The sequence below is a fragment of the Colias eurytheme genome, chromosome 18 (genome assembly GCF_061535395.1).
Source record: "Colias eurytheme isolate Ceu_HAF_F1 chromosome 18, ilColEury1 Martin Lab GWU primary, whole genome shotgun sequence".
NCBI lineage: Eukaryota > Metazoa > Arthropoda > Insecta > Lepidoptera > Pieridae > Colias > Colias eurytheme.
Genome location: NC_142997.1, coordinates 7779843 through 7786038, shown reverse-complemented (window position 1 = coordinate 7786038; position 6196 = coordinate 7779843). Strand labels below are relative to the sequence as shown.

The 6196-nt window shown below is 35.4% G+C and overlaps 1 long non-coding RNA gene across 1 annotated transcript; it reads left to right on the top strand.

Moving 5' to 3' along the window:
• The first annotated feature begins 4721 nt into the window (after nt 1-4721).
• LOC149900800 (uncharacterized) lies at nt 4722-5557 on the top strand. Its single transcript, XR_016457717.1, has 3 exons — nt 4722-5114; nt 5241-5302; nt 5379-5557. It is a non-coding gene; the product is annotated as an uncharacterized LOC149900800 (long non-coding RNA).
• The last annotated feature ends 639 nt before the right edge of the window (nt 5558-6196 follow it).

The window sequence follows — 6196 nt, the reverse complement described above, 5'->3', positions numbered from 1 at the left end:
GTTGAGAAATAAAACAATATTCTTGCTATATTTTATAGGACACGTATATATTATGTAAATCGAGAGTATGGACACAGTATGCCGATAGCGTTACTACAATTTCTTCGCGGCAGGTGTGTCGCTGGCGGGTGTCTCACGGGAGGCAGTGACGTGATCGCACTGCGCTCGCGTCGATTGACGTGCTAGTGATGTGAAACTGTGATATCGATAAAATATTAAATAATAATACGATTTTGTATTGAATAATAATGCATTTTAGTGTATGGTAGAATTGGATTTAAGATAAAGAAATATAATAAATCACAATGCTTTTTGGTATACACGCAATTTTTGTCTCTATTATTTCTCAATCTTTCAGCTAACATAGCTGCATATTGCAAAAACTTTGTAAATTGCTGATAGTAATAAAAATGTAAAAGAGCAATGGCCCAGTTATTCTCATAGATTTACAAGACTACTTAATGTTAAAACACAAAATTTCTATGTGTTATGACGAAAGGTAATTGCACTAAAAGACTAATTAAGGTAGAGAAGGTCTTTCAAATTGATATTATCTTAATTTTCATTTTCCATATGCAGTAGGTACCTACTGCTTCATTGAGTGCGTTGTTATGTTATGTTTTGGAGTCACTAGAGACCCAGCAAGAGCCATGTTGTTATAAAAGCTATTAAAATGCACAAAAAAACAAAATTATTTACTACAACTCCATACCAACGATTGTTCAACCTATAATTTAGCACAAAATGAATAAGAAACATCGATCTCATATCGATACCACCACCCCATCCCTATAGCAATCGCGGTTACCATTAGCATTACGTGTTATTCCCCCGTCGCTTCACTGCTGCGATAAAATCTCGCGAGTCGCGAACGTGCGTGACCGCATCCTGTTCCCCCCCTCCCTCTTTAATTCTCTCCCTCCCCCCTCCTCGCCTGAACAGTCCGCGGAGGACTGCGCCCGCGCACTTCCGCTCGCGGCTGACCGCAGGGACAATATGTCCCTTCACTGAGCGTATTCTGTTACAGGCTTAACCGTTACAATGTTATTTATGAAGGATAATATTATTTTAAAAAACATTACCTTAATATAGGTTACGGTTCAACTGCATCGATGAAATGTAGAGCGCTATGTGACAAAACAGAAAACTAGTAGTTTTACGTAGGTACGATTGCATTAATTGCGTTTGAGTAAGATTTATCTTGAGAAATTTTTAAAGAAATATAAAAGAATCAAGAAGATTTAAAGAATTCGAAAGGATTCGTACCCAAAACATTTTCAGTCTGAAAATTTCTCATTTACCTATACCTATAGCATTTGAATGAAATACAACTAAATATCAAACTTTATTTTGTTAGTACATAGTACGTTTAAGGTAGTAGCCCAAATCTAAAAAAAATCTTCTCAACTAGATACGTGTACTAAGCGTGTACTCCTGTACTTGATGTATTACCTTGAACTTTAGTTGAAACTGAGGAACATAAGTCCTAATGACCCTTTGGGCACGGAACATTAAAGCCCAAGTAACCAAAGTCGGAACATTTCACAATAGGTACAATTCAAATGTTATGTAAAATTCACATTCCCTCCGTATACCTATCCTCAACGAAATGTACATTTATTTGAAAATTTCTTAAAATTTCTTAAAATTTCTTAATATTTATAGAACCTAAAAATCGAGTCACAAAGGTCTCTATACCCTTTTTCTGGCAAGACGTCACCAATCCCAGTCAGTAGAGTATTTCTAACATCCTATTAAATCTAGCAGATAAATAATGCCTGGAAATTGCGCACCTGCAAAATGTGTCGGCCCTTGACTAGTCGTAAATAGGTCGTAAATCGATCAAAACCCCCGCGAAGGCTTTACGGTTCAGTGCAAGTTAACGCCAAGGGACTTTTTCCATGGCGTACAAACACATAAAACCGTACTTTTAATATATAACTGTTTATTATAAAACGCTTGCACGCGCACGACGCTGCTATATCTTATTCTCTAATTGATAGTTTCATCACCTGTGCTTTTTGAGTTAAGAAATTAAAGAAAGATTGCAGTGATACTGGTTTTAAAGTTTTTTGCAATAAGTACGTGCTCCTGTATTAACGGGTACTTAGACACGAATGCCTTAGTAGCTGGTGCCTTAGTAAAATTATTTAAGAATAAGTATATGACTTATTATACCGACTTGCATATTTTTATGTAAATGAAACCACTGATGAAATTCAATTATTTACATCTTTATCTTCCGTTGCTAAGGAACTGCTACTTCATATACCTACGCTAAACTCATGAACTATTGCTATTGGTTCGAATTAAAAACCTTTGTGTTGGATTCAGTATGAATTGTACTCAGTCAATAAAATTCTTGTTAAAATCTGCCCAGCCGTGACGGACGTAGAAAAAAGAGTGACTGCACAATAGTAAACAGACAGACAGAAAGCTTTTTAACTCTTGTTATTGTGTTAGGGTTACCTACTGTAGAACATATACATTTGATAAAAAAGCTGTTAATTTGATACACGCAACTCGGCAATATATAAAGTTCTATTAATTGGTATAGAGTACAAAACCAAATTGAATATATTATACAATTCCGCGCATAATATATTCAACATTATATAAGACAATTCCTTAACATCTAAAATACGTCCTGAAAAACTCCATCAGCCAGTTAGTTATATGAAAAGTCAACACGACCCTCAAATGCAATTACCTCGGCGGCGATGAAGCGCATTTTCGCAACACCGAGCTAAAAACAAGCGGTTTCCAAAACAAAACTATTAAAAACACACGAGCTCAATAAGCCTGCACTCGGTACGCGGAATTCTTAAAAGCGGTCGCATCGTCTCGCGGGAGTCGCATATTTTTTACTCCGGGTCAACCCCCCATCGCCGGCGGGGGTCGAATCCACCCCGCGCGGGTCGGGTGGGGTTAATTAGTCGCGAACGCGGTCCGGCTCCACTCCATCTAAGTTGTTTCCTTCTTTATTTGCTCACTTGATACGAATGTGGGGATTCGTACGCCGATAGTAAAATAAGGATTACGCCGGAGCCTCTTAACTCCGCTCATATTAATGGCCAGTAAAAGTCCGCTTCAGTTGTAAAGTTGTTGGTCTGAATTCATTTGATAAAGTTGCTTCTAAACAATAATGTTGATGCTCCGTTTACATTCAGTTTTACTCGTGCGAATTAAATTTTCCCTGCTTTATAAATACTTTGTAGTTTTTGCTTCGTAAAATATTAGTTCACGCTTTTGTATGTTTTATATTGTGATGATGATGTTGCATGACTAAACATAAATCACCTGAATGTATCCTACTACTACTAACTTACTAGTGTATCCAGTATTATTATATTAGAGTGAAGAATAAAAAAAAGAACATAATATTAAAATTTTTAATTAAATCACGAACGAGATGCATTAGCGTAGGTAATGATAATGATAGTAAGATTAATTATTATTAGATTAGATTAACCTGTTAATAAAAATATGTAAAACAAAACAAATATTATATCGTATACAATAATGGTCTCTCTATTCCCTTCACATATAATAGAATATTAAACAAGCGTGTACTATCCAAATATGATAACCAAACTTCTCGTAGCAGTAACCGGAGAATCCCTAAGCTCGGATGGAAGTCCAACGCGTGTTTTGCAATTACGTCGACCAACGTCCCCGCGGGGTCAACCGGACCTGTGCTAATGAAGGCGAATATCTTCAAAGGGGTCCGGAGTGCCCGCTCGCCCGCGGCGATTTGAATCTTTAAACGGGTCGCGTTGGGAGGGTTATGCGGAAGACTATACTATTTCGCTGATAGGTACTTTGAACAAATACAGCTATTGAAATGTTATATAAATAAGTATAATACATTGGGTGGTACGGACAATGCTTCTGAAAACATTAGTGGGTGATTTTAACTGCTGTTTCATTAAGATAATTCAAAATTGTGTGTTTTAAGTGTAATTTATATGTGATTTTTTAGGTTTAACGGGTTTATGATGCTATCAGTTATCATCAAAACTATATATACTTAGGTAGTTAGAATCAAAACTTTAAAGTTATAATGCAATATATGGAATAAATTTTTCGTTAAATTAATATTATCTTAATCTAAAAGGCGAACTATGTACATAAATAAACTTTCTATACTAAATAAATTATTGGGAATGGAATCAAAATATTTAATCATGACTGGAGTGTTCACGACTCCTTAGTAATCAATTATCAAGTCGTGGCACATCTATCCATTCGCATTCTATGACAAAAAAGTTACATCTATTAAAGCCGCGTACACATTGTATTCAGTTCACGATTTTGAACTTCAAAAGAACCGTAAATACACACAGTGCACACCGTTCAAAACGACTGCAATTAATTCAAGATCCCGCCTTACAAAGAGGCATTCGAGACATCGCGACGCGAATTATCACGGGCGTATTAAAACACTCGACAAAGGGAGTAAGACAAAGGCCTAGGCTTCTGGGAGGACAGGCAGGTTAGGGCATCGAGGGTCCGAGCCTGCGTTCTAATTAAGGTGATGAATTAATTTTTCTAACATTTACGGCCCTTTTTAAACCTTCGTAATTTTTATATTATTAAAGTTGTCGTGATGAAAATTCTTGACAAGAAAGTTCAATAGTAACACAATACGTCTACCGAATACCGTCTTAGAAACATGATTCCATGATATTTTCTCGATAGAAAAAAAATACAAAGTTCTCATTGTTATTTTTTTATAATCTCTGGCATCTTCAAAATAACAAACGTAAAGTTACGACTTTTTGGATATTAACTATAAAATATACAACCTATACGTCTACCGATTTAGAATTTTGAAATATGCGATGGTTTTGAAATAAACAAGAAATACTTGAAATTAGCGCGCGACCAGCCAATATAGCGAGAGCCGCCCTGTACCTTCCTACCCCGATCGCTGCACGAGTCATTCCCGCTACGGCCGTCACACGGGGAACTTGTGTCGCTCGCGCAATCGTAAAAAAGGGTGACAACACGATAAGACAAAATGAGACAAATGGGGACAATAAAGAAAATAAGAAGAAGAAACATAAAGGTCGGAGGAAAAAGAATGCTTACAATTGGAACAAATTAATGAAGTAAGTTGGATTTATTTTAAATTTGATGATAATTGTATTATAGACGATGTTTGATATGTACCCCTGTTTTAAGTACATAACGAATGTGTAAGATTTTTTAATTTATAGTATAGATAATCTTTTCAGAAATCCGGAATCCAGAAGGAAAATAAACCCACTGATTGTTCACAATGTGAACCCACTCCTTAGTAAGTACCTTTATTCAGTCAAAAATGTATGTTATCAACGCTCTAATATGGTTTTATCGCATGATTCCATTTTTAGCAAAAAACAACAAAGTGCAAAGAAATAAAAAATCATGGTGAACTTAGTGGAAGTATGGTGGACGTAATATGGAATTATGGAACAGGAGCTCGTTGGAGTAGTATTATATTTTAAAAAAATACGAAAAAATTTCAAGAATTTCTTAGTAGGTGGTAGATAAGTATGTTGTATAAAGAATTTGATGTTCATATTTATTTCATTTATACTTGCTACATCTGTGCGGGAAATTGCCTAGTACTAAAACAGGTTTATATTCATATTTACATAGTAATTGTGAGTTTTCATTTCGAAAAATTTTGTGTAAGTATATTAAATTGAGTTCCTGGGTGATCTGGAAACACAATTGGGCCCGGAAGATGGCGCTGCAGTCACTCCTCCTAATCACATGAACCGATTTTGATGAATATTTGTGTGCACATTTCATTGTTGTGGGATGATTGGTTGATTCGTTTTCACATTATTTATTTATAACACTTCATAGTTCATACATTAGCTAATATTATGTATTTTTGTTGTTAGAAAGTAAACTTAATTTAATGTTTATAATACATTATTATTGGTATAAATAAGCCAGTGTTCGTCTCACATTGCTGTACCTGCCTACCTACCCTACCAGGGCCTAACTTTGTTCTGGCTATTTTATTTTGATTATTTGTAATGAATAATTACAAGAGTGCAAAAAATACATGCGTCAATATATTTTGTGTTTTTTTTTAACAATTTTTTTATTTAAAAAAATATCATTCCGACCGCGGCTTTGCTCGCGTGGAATTAGGTTATATCGTGAATTCTGTTTTATCCCACAGAAGTGTTCAGTT